Source organism: Alligator mississippiensis, chromosome 1 (genome assembly GCF_030867095.1).
Source record: "Alligator mississippiensis isolate rAllMis1 chromosome 1, rAllMis1, whole genome shotgun sequence".
Classification (NCBI taxonomy): domain Eukaryota; kingdom Metazoa; phylum Chordata; order Crocodylia; family Alligatoridae; genus Alligator; species Alligator mississippiensis.
Window position 1 is genome coordinate 205,651,471 of NC_081824.1, and position 18,235 is coordinate 205,669,705.

At 44.3% G+C, this 18,235-nt stretch overlaps 1 protein-coding gene and 1 pseudogene across 2 annotated transcripts in view; both read right to left on the minus strand.

Annotated features, from left to right (window-relative positions):
- LOC109286452 (uncharacterized) overlaps positions 1-18,235 on the minus strand; it is a 167,176-nt gene that overhangs the window by 128,726 nt on the left and 20,215 nt on the right. For both annotated transcript variants that reach the window (XM_059719237.1, XM_059719227.1), the window contains exons 2-5: positions 14,105-14,323; positions 11,789-11,873; positions 10,779-10,873; positions 8,021-8,120 (exon numbers count right to left, since the gene is read on the minus strand). The gene's annotated coding sequence lies outside the window, so the exon portion shown is untranslated. The remainder of the gene's footprint in view (positions 1-8,020; positions 8,121-10,778; positions 10,874-11,788; positions 11,874-14,104; positions 14,324-18,235) is intronic.
- LOC132247934 (U2 spliceosomal RNA) lies at positions 2,483-2,656 on the minus strand (annotated as a pseudogene).

Below are 18,235 nucleotides of genomic sequence, written 5' to 3' on the forward strand. Positions count from 1 at the left end.
TTTCCCTGTCTCTTCTCCTCTGCAGCATTCCTCCTTACATTTGCTCCATAGCAAGAGGCTCTGTGCTCACTGTAGCCTGGAGCACAGAGCACGTGTTCTAGCCCAGCACCGTAGCAGCAGTGTCAGCTCCATGACCATTGGCAACGCGTATGGGGTGCACAAAGGTGCACATATACCCCCTGAGCTTAGTGGTGCACCACCAATGCTGCTGTCGGTGCCTTCAGGTGGTCACCGCATGCCACACCCCCTCTTCGCTGCCGACACCGCCGGCAGTGTCTGTGGGAAGTCCCTGATCACCGCTGGCCACCGCCAATGCTGCCGGCAGTATCTGAGGGTGGTCACAGACCACTAGTCGGCACTCGCCAGCCTCCCCTCCACCACCAACACTGCCATGGCCTCCTGCGGAAGATTCCCACTCACCACCACCACTTGCAGGTGGTCCCAGGCCCCCCCAGCCTCTGGGGGACATGCAGCATTTATGTTCATGACACTGCTATGAGGCCAGGTTAGAGTCATGCTCTGTTCTCCAGACTGCAGCAGGGATGGAGCCTGTCAGTGGACAACAAAGGGAAGGTGGGGTAGAGGGACTTCAGGGAGGGAGACAGAGACAGGAGTAATGGGGAGTGTGGACCTGAGGCTTCAGGGGGCAGAAGCAGTATGGTGGAGGGAAGTGGGGAATGGGGCTGCCTGAGGCTGCAAGGGGGCAGGCACAATGGGGGGTTAGTGGCGAGTGACAGATGGCAGGTCTCTCACTGCCTGCTCCCTACCACCTGGCCCCCTACAGCTTGTCCCCTACCGTCTCTCAAGACCTGGCCTACTACATGCCCCTTACTGCCTCCCCTACTCTGTCCCCCACCACCTGCCCCTTTACTGCCCCCATCACCTCTCCCCCACCACCTACAATAGTGGTGGGGGATGAAATTGAAGATGATCTTCCAATAATTAGATTCTATACATGGACAATTATAATAAATATATATTTTTCCATGTGTAGAATCTAATTTTTGGGGAGTCATGTTACATTCGGGTTTATCTTGTATTCACGTAAAAATGGTAATAATGTCTTTTCTGTTTCCATGTTAAATTTCTATCCAGTATGTATATCCTTATGCCTAGAGAAGCAGCAATAGTCTCATTAGCAAGACACTGGATAGAGGCCTGGAATAAATATGTTTAATTCCCAACTCACTTCATCTGTGATCCTGGGCCAGTCAGTCTCTCCCTGGCAGCTCAAGAACTTGGGGTGCTTCCTTGAGTCTGAAGCACAAATAGCGGTCTTCCTTAGTCAGCCAGACCAAGGGGACCCCAAGGCATAATCTAGACCCTCTCCCAGTAAGTCTCCCATTCTAGGTACAGAGGAGAACTTTATTAGTTACAAGGAGTAGGTTTGGAATAGGGTACAGGATAGAGCAATATCAGAGAAATACCTTAGCGCAAATGGTGGCATGGTAGCCTTGGATCACACATCTGCGTTACTACAAGATATATATCTAGTTAGCTCTCAAGTAGCTTACTCACAAGTATCATCCAGAGGCAGGTGGAGATTCCCTCTGGAGGCAAGCAGTTAAATGACCATGTGTTTCAAGAGACAGATCAAGTTTCAGATGGTCCAGCTTCTCTGAGTTCTCATCATGGCTGCTGTCCCCACTCCTGGCCAGTCTTTAACTTATATAGACCTTATGACCCCATTTACCTGCTCCAATGAAGGCCAGAAGTTGTTGCCTGCCAACCAACCAATTTGAAATGCACCACTGGTTCCCAGGTAGACTGGCAGGGTCTCTAGCCCCCTCCCAGGCATGATAGCATTGCTTAGAACAATAGGGAGTTTAAGCCCCCCTGCCCAGGTGTGTGAGGCCAATCAGGTAGGCAGAGAGAGCAGGTTTCCCCCCTCCCTCAGGAATGTATCCAGCTCAGGTTATAACTCAGGGTTACCTGAAGCCGATAGGGTGTCTGTCCTCTGCAATGACCATGGTAACCAAATTGTCAGATTGGTCATCAGACTGATCGCAGAGTTTGGGGAGAGACAGAGATGGCATTGTGCCACATATGCTGCCTTACCTCCTCACTTGGATGCATGGCAGAAATCCCAGACTGAGCAGGGAAACAGTAGAGACAGCCCTTACAGAACACCTTACAGAATTACAGAGAAATCTCTGCCATGCTGTCCAAAATCCCAGAAGATGTTTCTGTCCTATATTCATCATGATTTCAACATAACAGCTCAAGAGCTGAATATAAAAGGTATTCCAATTCAAAAAAACTACTGCATTTAAAATGGAAAAGAGTAAAAATAATTAATAATTGTTATTACAAAAGTGGCAACACTTTTTAAAGATAATTCAGATTTCTTGCCCAAACATTATATTTAAAAAAATAAGAAAGAAAGAAAGAAAGAAAGAAAGAAAGAAAGAAAGAAAGAAAGAAAGAAAGAAAGAAAGAAAGAAAGAAAGAAAGAAAGAAAGAAAGAAAGAAAGAAAGAAAGAAAGAAAGAAAGAAAGAAAGAGCACTGCAATACCAGGCTGATGCATGGAGGGGATGGAGCAAGCTCCGGTTCCACCTCCCAGGACCAAAAATGTGCTCAATACACAGCCTCCAATGGAGGACATATCAGATATTACAGCTGATAAGAACAGGTCTGATTCACCATATAAGCCATTTTAAGCTTCCTAGTTAGAGGAAACTGAAAGCATGAAACATCATCTGAATCATCATCAGAAAATAACCCTAGTTCTCATGGCTGTTAACATACTTCTGTGACTGAACATCTTGAACAATATACCAATGGACTTGCAGATCTAAAAGAAGGAACTACAATAGCCTTAGCTAAGGAGCCACAGTTATCTATCTTGGACCACTAATTCACCAATGGGTTGGTCACCTTTCAATAAAACAAAAAGCATGAAAAAGCTCAACCCCAAATAAGTCTTTTAAAAAAAACAAAAAAAGTATATGAACAACAGAGGGGCTTCATGCAAAGCCCACTAAAGTCATTACTGAAGTCATTATTTGTGAGTATTCACAGGACAGCTCTTAATTGGTTCTGCTTATTCCCAGCAGGGGAGTCCCAAAGGGTGGTGATAGGCAAATGCTTGTCATCCTTTTGTGACCTTTCCTATAAGGTCCTTCAAGGCTCCACCCTGCCTCCTATTCCATGTGTGTATGGGGCCAATGAAACCTGCTGAGGTTTGAGGCAAGAGGCCACCAGTATGCTGATGACATCCATCTCTCTATCTTTCTTTCTCATCTGACCTGGGACTCAGTTTGGTCAGAACCCAGTGCCTGGTTGCACTTGGGGACTGGATATAGTTGGTACCAATGAATGCTGAATCCAACAAAAGAGAGGTTTCATAGTTTCACAGTAGCTAGGGTTAGGAGGGACCTGAACAGATCATTTAGCCTGACCCCCTGCCACAGGCAGGAATGAATGCTGGGTTCACAAGACCCCAGACAGGTGATCATCCAACCTCCTCTTAAATTTGCCCAAGGTAGGGGTGAGAACCACCTCCTTGGGAAGTTGGTTCCAGATTTTGGCCACCCTAACTGTAAAATATTGCTTTCTGACCTAAACTTATTCTCTAACCTAAACTTATTCTTCATCAGCTTATGACCATTGTTCCTCGTCACCCCAGGTGGTGCTGGGGAGAAAAGAGCTCTGCCTATTTGCTATTGATCCCCCCCATGAGCTTGTAGGCAGCTGCCAGGTCCCCCTCAGCCTCCTCTTGCTGAGGTGGAACAGGTTCAAGTCCTTCAGTCTCTCCTCATAGGGCCTGTCCTGCTGCCCTCTCACCAAGCGGGTGGCCCTCCTCTGAACCTCTCCAGGCTGGCCACATCCCTTTTGAAGTGCGGCGCCCAGTACTGGATGCAGTACTCCAACTGCGGCCTGACCAAAGTCGCACAGAGGTGATGGTGGTGGTGATATCTCCTGACTTGTGGGGAGGATTGGGACACCGAGCACTGATGGGGTCCAGCCTCTCCTTGTCACTCAGCCTTGGGGAGCTCCTGAATGCTTTGCTGCATCTGGATTTTCCAGTTATGCAGGTAGTTAAGAATGCTTTTCATCAACCCTATCTGGTGAGAAGGCTGCAACCCTTTCTTTCAGACTCAGATTTGGCCACCATAATCCATGTCTTCATAACCTCAAAATTAGCCTGCTCCAAAGCAGTCTAAATGGGGTTGCCCTTGATTACTGTCTAAGAGGTACAGCTGGTGGCAGGCCATCATCTGATGGGGCTGTGTCACCAGCAGTACATTACTCCAGTGCTCCAGAGTCTGCATTGGCTCCAGATAGCTTTATGGGGACAATTCAAGGTGTTGTTTTTGAACTATAAGGCTGTAAAGTTTGTGCTCTACATGCCTAAGTGGATGCCTCCTCCCTTATGTTCCATAGTGATCATGAAGATCAGCCGCAAAAGGAATTTCCTGTGCATCAAACACTGTTCCCCAGTTGTAGCTCTACTGGTCTGGGACTCCCTGTCCCTTTTCACCAACCAGAGCCTGAGCCTGGGCAATTCTGAAAAAGCTGTAATACCTTTATATTTGGGCAGGCATTTAGCAAGCCAGACTAAACTGAAGCATTGTTTGGGGAATTTTGTAATATACTTCATATAGGCCTCTTCTATACATTACAGGTATCATGCAATTAACTGGTTAATTGTGCAATTATCTTAAGGCCAGCTACACATGCAAGGTGGCTATCACATGATAAAAGCTCCTACTAACTATAAAATTGGACCTTGAAAAAATGTACTAACTTTATAGCTGGTTGCTATCGAGATTTAATTTGCATGTGTAGCAGGATTTCCCCTGCAGCTGGGAGCCCCTACAGCTGATGGGGCTCCCAGCCCACAGGTATGCAGCCCTGTGACTTTCAAGGCATGGGGGTGCATGAAACCTCCGTGGTGACATGGGGCTTTTGGTCCCAGCTACACCTCATGCACAGTCCCACCCCTCATGGAGCTCTGAGTCCTGGCTGTTCCTCATGGGCAGCTGGGACCCAGAGACCCCGCAAGTGATGGGCTTCTGGCTGCACCTCACATGCATCCAGGACCCAAAGCCCCATTAGCTCTGGGCACTCTCAGTCCCAGCTGCACAGGTCCCTGTGGCTATGAGCCCCTCAGTGAAGGGGGATCCCAGTCATGGATACCTGCTTCTTGCCAACGTGCCAGCAGTAAGGCATGACTGGATCTAATGTTTGATCCTATAACCACACCTCCTGTCATGCACGTGGATCATGCATTAGATCCCATTGCACATATACCAGCAAGTGTAGAAAGAGTCTTATTCTAACAGAACTAGGTTAAATATTAACATAAGTTATTCCATCTTTCTTTTTTTTTTTGTAAGCTAACCTGAGCCTTCTTTAGGGGAAGTAGGGCATCTAAGGCTACTAAATAATATACATAAATGCAGGTTTTGCCATTGTCTTCAATGGGCATTTGGGTCAAGTCCTCTGAATATAGATTGTGACTTTCTCTCAACCCTAAACTGTGCAGGCCCGCTTATCAAAGTAATGATGACAGTAGTCAATGATGGTTGTGTTGCCCACCAGGATTACTATGCTTTTTACCACTAAGATAACTAACATGCAAGTCTAAGGCTGTGGGAGAGGAAGTAAAAAATTGCTGTTAGAATCTGCATGGAGTAAAAGTGATTGCAGATAAAGGATACTACTAAGCATTTTATTCAATAAGTATACCCAAATTGCCAGTCCTGTGGGATGACTGGAGGAAGCATGATGTAAAAAGAAATAGTTAAGGTTAAGCCAGAATCTATCTGGAAGGAGTAAACCTCTCTAACCTCAGGGATGAATGAAGCTGCCAGCTCTAGAAGCCTAGGATGAGCCAGGGAGACTACCCTGTCTTCCTAAACTGAAACCTATTGAAAAGGGACCAAATGAACTAATTACTATCAAAAATGAAAAAGACCATTGCCTGTGATTTCTGCCCTCTAGCAAGGGCTTAGGGGGTGATGGGGGAGGGGGGTTGTGTTATTTATACCAAGCTTTTTGCTGACAACATGATACTATGCTCTACCTTTGTTCCACAAACCAAGAGCTGATTTTGTTCTATGTTCCCCTGACATCCAGAGGCTAGATTAAATGACAAATTGAAGCAGGGGATAGTCCAGTTTTATTACTGCTTTGTGCATGTGGGTGTATGTACGCACACAGACCAAATTACAGTAAAATAGCTGGAGGCATTTTTGGTTTCAGGTTCTTAAAAGAATACTTTCTTTCTGACTTCTAAGTCTTTGTTTTATCATCCTTACAGCTACTTTGGATATTTTTTGTGGAATTCTCTTGTGTCATGTAATAACATCCATTCACATTTGAATCTGGGGTTGGGGGAACAGAGGGGCTGAAGAGGGGAAATCTACTTGTATTTCCATTTTTTAGTACTTAGTCTAAAATCTGCAATATCTCCTCTGGCAGCAGAAATCAAACTTTTCTGGACCACTCAGGGACAAATATATACCCACTGGGCATGTCTACACATTAATTTATGCATGCCAAACTTAATGCACCTTAGCCTAAGGTGCGTTAAGGCGATTTAGGCATGTGTCTACATGAGCATGCCTTAAAGCACTTTAATGCAGCTCACTGGATAAATGCATTTGCAGCCTGCCCTGGACAACACTCTTGACAGCCTACCACATGCACAGCTGTGCTGGGGCCTGCAGGCAGCAGGTGGGTGCCATGCTGGGAAAGTGGTTGGGGGCAGCGCAAACAATGAGCACATTCCTGCCTGGGGAGTGCAAACAAAGGTGCAGGGTGTGCCCAGGGGCCATGTGGTCTGTTAGTGGCATATGCAGAGCTAGGGCTTCTGGACTGCAGCCAGAGGCAGCTCAGCTCCAAGCAAGCAGAGGGTACGCCCAACCCTCAGGCCATATCTAGTGACTCACGGCAGCTGCACCCAATGCTGGGCCTGGCCGCGGGGTACCAAGCCACCCACCAGTACTCTGAAGCCCACAGAAGCATAGCCAGGCAGTGCAGCCCAGTGCCAGCTGAGGGGGAGGGAGTCTCCAGTCCCCTCAGATGCTATTGGCCCAGCCCCAGCCGTAGCTCTCACTCCTTCCCCATGTTGCTGCCTCCCCAGCATCAGTTGAGAGTGGACCAGAGCTATGCCCACATAACCCTGAGTTGCTACCGGGTTCTGCCAAGAAGAAGTGGCACGTGCTTTCTCCAAGGCACAGAAACGGCAGCTGGAGCAGTGGTTCTGGCAGCAGTGGTAACCTGTCGGTGTGCCAACCGACCTGGGACTAAGTCCCAAGGCAGACCTCCAAATTCAAGGGACTACGCCCCAAGTCAGTGGGCATACCAAGAGATACCACTGCTGCCAGAACCACCACTCCAACTCCAGCTTCTGCACCTTGGAGAACAGCACCCACCACTTCTTCTTCTTGGCGGTGCCCCATGGACTCAGCTCCAGCCTGCTCAGTCAACATACAGTGTTAAGATGCCTTAAGGCAGCTACATGTCCCTTTAGGTGCCTCAACTATTTGCACTGAAGTTTGATACCTGTTTTATGAAGGTATCAAATTTAGGCGTGATTATGCTAAAATCACCATTTTTAAGGCACATTAAGGGGGCACACATGTAGACCCAGGCCCTCAATGCGCCTTAAAAATGGCTAACATTCCTTAAATCAGCATGTACAGATGTGCCCACTGACTCCCAATTCTGTAACTAGAAGGGGTATGGCACAATGAACTTCACATCTGCCAAATCAACTTCAGAGAGAACAAGAAGAAGAAAAATAACCTTAATATAACCAAGAATTCACAGTATTAACTTGTACCTTTACTATGACAAAAGGAACACCCAAGAAAGGCTGACCTGTGATGTGGGCTTAGCACGCTGTTCCAGGAAGATAGAGGACCCAGATTCAAGGCCCGCTTTGTGAGGGGGGCCTAGAACCTAGGTTCTGGCTTCCTAGGTGAGTACTACAGCCACTTAGCCACTGGGGGAAAAAGACTGAAATACTCTCATTTTGTTGCCAGCATGCATACCCAAGCTACGTACCTGTGTAAACATCCATACATGCAGGGCTGTGTGTCCAGGAACAAAATTCCTCTGGGTGGATTTGCTCCATAAATGCTATGTAGATGATCAAATCTGGACACTTAGATGACAAGGAATGGAATACAATGTGATGCATAGCAACTTTACTCATTTGCTTAAGCATTTGCAGGATCATATGATTAAACTATTTTGCATGTGTTAATAATCTACCTATTGAGTCTAGGTCAGTGATTCTCAACCTGGGATGCCTTGAGATCCTTTCAAGGGTGTCACAGGGTGCCACACCATATTAGCATTGTTAGGTTTGCAAATATGATTCACAAAATAATCCCAGAGATTTGAAATAAAAACCCTTGTAAATATTTATAAATACAAGTACTATCCTGATAAAAAAAATGCAAAAACGTTCTACCATGCTGTTGTCTTCCTGAGTTCTCTACAAAAGAAGAATTGCTCTATTATTTTCTGTAGTCAAAAAAACCCAACAAGTAAAAACTAAAAACTGGCATTTTCCAAGGGTGCTTGTGTCTATTCAGGAGTGCCTTGAATCTAAAAAGGTTGAGAACCACTGGTCTAGACAGATTAATTTTCCATATCGTATTTGGCCTAATATATACCATATTTACTTGAATAGAATACAATCCTGATTATAAGATGACCCCTGCAAAACTTAGATTCTATATACAGAAATATACAAATCTGTTATAATTTTCCAGGTATAGAAACTAATTATTGGAGGTTTGCCTTGAATTTGTCCTTTTCTCACTGTTACAACAGAGAAAATAAATCGGGTACCCCTTTGCTCTCTGCTTCCCCCAACTTTTCCCTTACCAGCTCCTTCCCCCTTTCCTTACTGTCAGAACCTGCTTACCCTGAGCACACGGAGCTTAGAAAATTAGAAAATAACAACTTTGAAATGACAGGGATGTAGCAACTTGCATATAGTACCCGTCCACTTAGTTCATCCACAGTTCATGCATGCTACCTTTTTTTTTTAAACTACTGCAGGTTTTACCACAGGTACTGTACAAGCACACTTTTGGGCGGCACTTTGAGCCTTACTGGGTGTGTTTACACATGCAATTAATGGAAAGCAATAAACCCCAGAACTTATTGCTCCTGGGTGCACCATTTGAACATGTGCTCAGAAGTGTAGCATGTTGAGCTGGGTCAGAGCAGCCCTGACTGGCACAGAGCCTTCGGGGTCAGCCTGTTAGCCTGAAGCTGCTTCCCCAAATCAATGTGTTGTGGAGGGGTTGGCTGGGGCACAAGGGTGCTCCAGTGTGGGGCTAGCTGGCAGGCAGGCAGCCCCCATACTGAAATGCCCTTGTGCCCTGGTGAGTCGGGGCAGCATCTACACATGTACTGTTGTGGAGTTTTTTACTCCACATAGTTTTTTATTCCACAATAGTATTATCCTGCTGTGGTGTAAATTAGTTTACTCCAGTCTAATAGAGGTGCACATGTAGATGACGAAACATTTACTGTGCAGCTAATTAGTCTGCTGTGCTGTAAATGTCCCGTATAGATGCACCCACTTATATGTAGTAGAAACTATGCATGATATTAGTCCAAAGCCAAAGGCTTGAGATTCATCACATAGTTCATTGGGCTGGGCTCCAGCACAGTCAGCATCATTTCAAACCATGGTGATCCCACAGCTCAACACTGCTCAGTAAATGTGTGCACTCCGGATATCCCCACCCCCAAAGGATCCATGTGCTAATTAGCCACATTCATGATTGGAACTGGGTGTTCTTGTCACAAGTTTTGGGACAAAAATTTATATGCACGTGAGATGCAGGGCAACCTGGTCCTGCTTCATCTGATAGAGGATGTGGCCACACTAAACATATGCACCAGGTTGAGAGATGGGCCAACAAAGAGATTTTGACTTAACTGTTTGGTGCCTCATTTGGTGAAGTTTGCCAGGCATTTAAGGCTGGTGGAGAAACAGGAAACATTAGAAATGGGAAAGAAAGGTGCAGCTCAGCTGTGGGAGTGAAGAGGAAGTTGAAATATAGTCAATGTGGTGGTTCATCATGACTTGAAATAGAATCAGTGGTGAAGGGAATTGTGCATAAGGGGTATTACCATATATCTTATTCAGATGCGATGTGCTAACATATCTTTGTGGTAGGTTCCTATCAGTATGTTTGCCCAATATGGGTCATGTGTTTTATAATCATGCTCAGTGGTGGCTACTGAATTAATCAAGTTCATAGCTAGTTTCCATTGTTCAGCACATGCTGCTTTTGGCAGCAGTTTAATAATAAACAATGTATTTAATGAAGTTTCTTTGTATATGATTATAAAGTGGGGCACTTTTTTGTCCATGCCAATTGGCAGGCTGGGGGAGGGATGACATCTTCTTATATTCAAGTAAATATGGTGTCTACAGTCATTTCCAAAGTAACACATTCCATGGCCTCAAGATATTATTATAGTGGATTATGTCCGTATTTGCTTCTAACCCCTTTGTCAAAAAATGCCTAAGACTACAATCTTGCACTACTTTGAGAAATATTCTTACTAAAATCTCTTCATAATACCGTTTCACACTGTGCTTTAGTTATTGCCTTTTAGTTTTTGGACAGTTTTAGTTATTGCACAGTATATAACCCTAATTCTCCTGCAGTTCACTCATTCCTCAGCTATTACTCCCTTCAAGGTCTGAACTAGCCATATGTCATTTATAAGCATCATGTATAAATGCTTATTGGTAATTGTTTTTTTAAGTACTTTTGTTGAAGCTTACCTACAATTTCATAGCCTCTGAAGCTTCCTGGCAGCACAAGCAAGACATAATGCAGTCAGCCACAGGCAGATGGGGTGGGACATGGTCTGCGATCCCTAAAGTACATAGACATAGCAGACCAGCTCATTTAGACTGAAGAAAACGTCTCATACAACTGCTGCAGTTCCTCCAGATCGGTGTTTTTAAAGTTAGATGTGTATCATTTATATTGCATTACCCATTTTTTATATTCTAAGGATTCCAAAGGAGAGCAAGCCACCCTGTGTTAGGCAATGTGCATACCTGCCATAAAAGATGGTCCCTCCCTGCAAATCAACAAGACAAAGGCAACATTTATACGACACTGGTGGCAGCACCCTCAAGCATGCAGCACTGTTGCAGTCAGTCTGTCTTCTAAACTAGAATCTATGTATTTGCAACCCTGAAGCACGTCTGTGGGGTTCATTAACACTGCTCAGTGCACTGGCAATTAGCCAAGCCCCAACCAGCTATACAGCTACTTACCTTCTTGTTTAGGAGGCAGCTGACCTGCCACAAACCAACATGCCTAAAGGTACCACTGCCTGGCACAATCAGTTCACTGTACAGATAGACAAAGACCAAGAAGGGAAACAAAGGCATCAAGGTGTAAAGTAACTTTCCCTATATCACACAGCAGGATCCATAGCTGAGCTGAGAATAAACGGCAGCTCCTAGTCCAATGCCTATCCACTACGCCACACTGCATGCAATTCATAGAACATAGGAAAGGAGTACCAACAATCTTGCATGAAGGGAATGAAACCTTTGACTGCAAGCAGCGGTCTTGTCCTGCATCTGCTCCAATATTGAGATGCATATAGGGACGCTTCTATATAAAAATCATGAAGCCAAGTATTTGGCTTTCCCCGTGCAACAGATTGGAATGCTAGCCTTTCATTGGCAGCCTGCTGTGCAACCAATGGCATGCGAGCTCATTGTTCTGCATGTTAGTGTTCAGATTGCTACACTAAGCACTGATGTGTTTTTACCTTTCCTCCGCCACCCTAGCAGCCATGTATGACTTGTTATTCTCCATTCACAGCAACTGAGAGAAAAATCAAAATCCATCTGTTTCTACCAAGAAAAAAGAAATTGAAATGAGGGAATAAACATAAAATTCAGTGCAATAAACACCACTTGTATGCCATCTTTGCCTTGGCTAAAGAAATCCATGCTATGGGGAGTTGCATAATGTAAAACTATTTTCCAGAGGGAAAGAAATGAATTAATATCAGTTTTACCATTTGGTAATCAATTGGTCAATTTTTAAAACTGAAGGCACTTTTGATATTCACATACCTTGAGGTTTCATTTGGTGATGGTGGCAGTTCCAAGGCAAAAATGTTTTACAATAAACTAGGAAACAGATATAAAATTTATCTGATACATATTACACTCATTTTCTACAGCACTGCCACTGTCACTGAAATATGACCTTGTTCATTTGTTTACAAAGTCAGCAATACTACTCACACAAGATTTAATATAAAGGAAAGAAAAAATGGACAGTTTGAAGACCCATGGGAACAAGACAGAAATGATAACTTGGACTGTTCCATACTTGCAGACAGGCACATAACCAGAGAAGAGAAGTAGCATGCAGGTACCCAAATAGACATATTTGTGTTCTAGCACACTACAATAAGCCATCTGGCAACTGAATATATACTCAAAAGATTAATTGCTCCATTGCCTAAAACATTTCAAATTTAATGGCTAAGTTGTTTTAGTGAAACAAAATGAGTTTGTTGATTCACCAAATAGCAGAACTATACAGTTACATCCTTTGAATCACAGCTAGACTCTACTGCCAGTGGAAAAGCTGTCATGTCCTAAGCACTTCCCATACCCTCTGGTTCTACATGGAGAGGTTAACCAGTCTGAGCATTGCTATCCCACACAGCCCATACCTACCTTAGATGGACTCTACAAATCCTACACGGGCTTTAAAAGTCAGGAATCATTCAGCCAGAACACTAATATCACGTCAGCTGAAATAACAGGATCCATTTGCCCTTTATTCCTCAGGAAGAGAACCACAGATCAGTAGCATTTAACCCCATTAAAGCGGCCAACTCTCATATTCTGGAATGAGCTTCATAATATTTGGTTGAATTTCTTTTGGCTTTGTTTTTAAGCCTTGAGACTGCCGTTTGGGTTTTATTTATAATATCTGAAGCAGTTCCATAAAGAAAGGTACTCTGAAATAGCTGATGGATACTATTACACTGCTTTATAATGTCACAGTAGTTATATGTATTCCTAACACTTTTATAATTCAGATCCAATTAAAGAGAAAAACAACTGTGAAAAGAGTTTCAACAAGAAAATCTATTTTATTTACTGGAGTAGATCTTACAGTGCTTTAAACTATCTAAAAATTATTGCTATCTAATTAAATTGTCTGAAGTACCATATCTACTGGAGAAAGTCTTCCTTAACATATTGAAAGCCACTTCCTAATAGTGAAGTTTAATAAGTCTAATTTCAAAACATATCCTAAAATAGGCTCCAGTTCAGTTTCTAGGATACTGAATTTAAAATGGAATAGTTAAAACATAGTAAATATTCTTACAACACACCATTAGGTACATTCAAATCTATCCTTAATTTTTAATGATATCATTTCTTGGGGTATTTTTTTTTTTAATCAAAAAGTCTGTTTCGAGTCAGGGAGGGGCAGGAGGGAAAACGAGGGGGTGATTCATAAATCTAAACCAAACTTTAGCAATTAGCAGTTAGCTTCCCGTATTGCTAATTCCCTATTTGTACTCTGGAGAGCACACTAGTTGCTTGTTATTCTAACTTTGCAAAAAGGATATTTTTGAATACTAATAATCAGAAACATCAAGAATTAGAGACAACTGCAATACTACCACAGAGACAACTACAAACATAAGGAACAGATGTGACATTTGGGCGATATGAAAGGAATCTGGTTGGAGATGGAAAAAGCCTAAAACATGTTTTCACATCCTAGCTTATTCGACACGTTAATTACTGGACAAAGATTATTCAAATGGTCTATTTTTATAACTGTATTTCTCCTGTGCATCAAGGAGCACATAAAATAGGCACTCTTTTATGGAAGAAATGTATAAATCATAATAAATGATCATTAAAAGTACTTCAGTGCAGGGACTCTTGATATATTCAAATACCAAAGTTCTACATGAATTTGTCAAGTTGCACAATAGTATAACTGAGCAAGTAATTAATATAATTACCTTGGGGAACTGAAATGAGTTTTGCATATTGTAGTTTAAGGGAAAGCAGAACAATGTAGGAAAAAAGAAGCTTCTTACCAGTAACTGAAGTTGTTTGAGAAGCATTGTTTGTCCACATGAACATCCTTATAGTGGGGTACACACGTGTCCCAAACATTCAGAAACTTTTTTGCCCTAGTACTACCAATTGAGCATCTAGTTATCCAGCCCCTCCTTGTGTCTCATGTCAAATAGATGAAAAAGTGATATGCACTTCCTGCTCCTCTCAGTCACAGAGTCCTTTACTGCGCATGAGTCCTAAGGAGACACAAGGAGGGAGAGATGCAGATGTATGTTGAAACAACAATCTCAGAGATGTAAGTAACTTCTATTTTCCATTTGAGTAATAGTGCATATACACACTGAGGACACTGTGAGTGACTTCAAAGCCCAAACCATATATCAAGAGGTAAACTCATGGTGCTAGAAGACCAGAAACTTAGGGGACTGCCTCATTAAATTCAGCATCCACCCAAAAGTCTTCTGTGATTTCACTGTACTTTGTAAAGATGTGTACAGAGTTCCAGATGACCCGATGTAGAAATCAGAAGAGAAGCATTGCACTGGAATCCTGTGGAAGTTGCCTGGGCTCTAGTAGAAGGCACATTAAAGCAATTTAGGCACACATCTACACATGGACGCGCTAATGCTCATTAAGACACATTAAATTTAGGCATGAATGGCTAAGTCACATTAGCATACATGCAGATGAAGTAATGTGCATGTAACAGGGGCCTTCTCGGGGCCACCTTCCCAGTGGCCCGCCCATCTATTTCTTGCCTAACCGCCCATCTTCTTGCCCACCATGCCTTGTTGGTAATTAATTAATTGATGTAAATTAGGCAGGAGGCTGCCCATTTCTTGCCCGGATGCCGGGGGCGCTATCTGCAGCTCCATTCCTCCCCTACACCACAGCTCAAGCCTCGCAGAGGCATCCAGATGTTATCCATATCACCGGCCCCACACTAGGCCCCAGAATCCTACCAGTTGGACCCTGCCGGGATTCCTCTCCTCAGGCAGCTTATTCCACCTTCATCCTGGGCAGCACAGCTCCCTGAGCTGCTTCCCCCTTATTGGTGGGGTCCCCCTGGGACCTTTGGCTCTCTAGCCCTGGCCCACCTCCAAGACAGTCGGAACCCCAGACCCTCAGCTCTTGGGTGTTCCTCACAGTGGGCCCCTGGCCCTTTGACCCTTCTGGTCCTGGCCCCAGCATTGACCAGTCAGGGGATGTCCAAACAGGCATGAGTCTATGACCTCACTCTCTCTGGGGCTCCACCAACCAGACCCTACAAAGGGGGTAACCCACCCAGTCGTGAGGGCTAGGGGTCAAGGTGTCCTGACCCGCCTTTCACTGGGGTGGTAACTGGCCTGGCATTTCCTGGGGGCTCCCATGCCACTGGGAGCCCCACCAGGCCACCCACTCCTGGCAGGGTGCAGTTTTAGGTCATACCCAGGACCAGGAGCCTCCTGACCATCCCCTACAGCTCCTCCCTTACCTCCAGATGATAGCAGCAGCCCTGCAGCCAGGCAATGTTGTTGCCTGGCCCCCCAGCAGCAAAATGCCCTGTTTATTTGGGCAGCCCTGAATCTAAAATGGCTGCCCTAATCAGGCACCTGCGGGTGCTACCTTCTGGTCCCTTAAAGTGGCAGGCACAAACAGTGCCTTCACACAGTGCATTAACACAGTGTCTATCAATTGACACACACCACACTAATATGCATTAGCACATCTACACATATGCTAATGCGTCTTAACTAGTCGTGCCTAAATTTGATACCTGCATAAGCTTTATGCAGGTATCAAATTTAGGCTCACATAGCCTTAAATTGCCATTTTTAAGGTGCATTAAGGGTGCACACCTGTAGACATGTACCCTTAATGCTTCTTTAAAATGGCAATTTTAGCCTAAGCCTGATTAAAAGAGGCAGGTGTAGATGTGCCCTGTATGTAAAAGAACAAGGCTCTTTTCAAGTTGAGTGAGTGTAAGATTATCTCAGTTCAGGAGCAATAAGGTCTGTGAAAGACCTCTGACACGTTGAAATGCTGGCCAAGGTGGAATTTAGTAACCATCTTGGGTAAAAACTTATGGTGGCTTCTTACAGACACCCTCACTAAATAAAAGATCATAGAAGGGAGAATCTGCCTAAACGGATGGAATCTTACCCCTCTCCTTGCCAAGATAATCATTATCAGGAAGGTTGATTTCATAACAAAGTAAACTAGGAACAAAGGCCTCGTCAGACACAAAGACCAAATGTAGGCCCCATCAACTACAACAGATGTTTCATTTGTCCCAAGATAAACCATTTTATCTTAGGACAAATTGAAATTATTCAGATATCCATGTCTATCATCCTAGTATAAATCCTAAAAAGGTCCATGGAATACCAGGTACTAACTGTTTATCTCAAAAATCATGAAGTGCATCTGAACAGTTATCCTGGGACTGGATTTTTGAATCAACAGCAGAAAAGTGGCCTTGCATTCAGCCACTCCCTAAACCCTGATTAGAAGGGTGACGCGTGTACATGCCAGTACTGGGATATTTGTGTTTCAGGATAAACACAGACACAACTTATCCAGGGACAAATGCAACATCTGTGGGCACAGGATCTCTCACCAGAGAGCTCTGAAGAGTCTCAGGATTACCGAGTGACAGAGTGCTGGTCATCTGTAAGCCAAGAATTGTGAGCCAAGATAACAGCCAGATGTATTCTGACTGAGGGGGTAGAGAGAGGTGCGTGTTTGATCTCCAGCAGATACTTGCATATTGTTGGAATAGAAGACTTGTAGGGGGTCAAGGCTTCTTGCCTGACGTCAGTAGAAAACCTGGTCCACTTGGCCACTTAATCTTGTCTAGTGCAAACAAGCTTGTCTTTGTTGCAAACAAGGATGTCACTTCCTGGGGCAGAATATCCAACCACCCAACCTCCAGGCTGTCAGATGAAGAAAGTGCGGTTCTGGTTAAAGCATTCTCCCTCTGTCCTGAGTAAAGAGATTTGTAGAACCTGAATGACAACAGAATAAATTCCTTGTAAGGCCACCGGGGCCTTATGAACCAAACTATCTTGGGCACACAGAACCTGGGCTGACCCAAGCAGCCTCACCTGGGGCTCTGGGGGTCAATCAGGGCTGCAGCAGTGGAGATCCAGGTTCACGGAGCCTGGCCGGCAGCCACCCAGGCTCATTTTGGGCAGTGTATGCTGCACTGCCCCATTTTTTTCTGCTGTGGTTTTTTGTGTTGGTTGGTTGGTTGGTTGGATCTCCTGGTGTGAAAAAAAACACCATGCTGAAAATCACCAGCATGGCAAATGTGTGCACATGCAGCACCCGCAGTTTGTGGCACCACAAACAGGTTTGAGGCACTGAAAACTGCACGTGCGCACTAATGGGGACATGCCCACCGGGGCTATAGGGTTCCAAGTCTTGTTTCACCTTTTGTACTTGTTTTACCCTAGGTATTCACCTATGGAATCAGAGGAGTGGGCAAGAGAGCATTGGGGAGGGAGGTCCCACAAATGAAATAAGAAAAGAATCACACAGCAAGTTTAAGCAGAGGTCTCCCCAGGAGCAGAAGCACTGGTACTTCTTGTTAACAGTCATTGAAAACAAATTTATTTCATGTAACCCTGGTCTCCATAGATAGACTGGAAAACTGTGTCATAGACAGAAACTTATCATAGAGAGAAATGACTCGCTGAGACTGTGTCCAAAGCACTAAGACAGACCTTTAGTGCAGACAGGTGTATCTGACATCAAATGCACCAGTACTGTAGGCATTAGAGGAGCAGAGCTCACTCCATCTGGTCTGTTGCTGCTGAGTATCATGATAGCATTACCTGTTATATGTGCACCTGACATTTCACAGAGGATGGCTTAGCAAAGTTTTGGTCCCACCTTGAATTTCAGCACACTGAGGCGTCTCATCTCTTCCAGTGATTAAAGACCACATGCCTACAGGTTGTCAACATGGGCTGCCCAACATAGCAGAGAGGAATTTGTCACTGATGGACATGGTGGGAGAAATAGCATTTTTTTTGCACATGTTGAGCATGTCCATGCACCAGATTGATGGGTACCCCTGAACTTTCACTATGCATTTTCTACTTTGGGAACAACTTTGTATGTTTTGAAAAGTATTTTATCTAACCAAGGGCATAGAGTAGGTT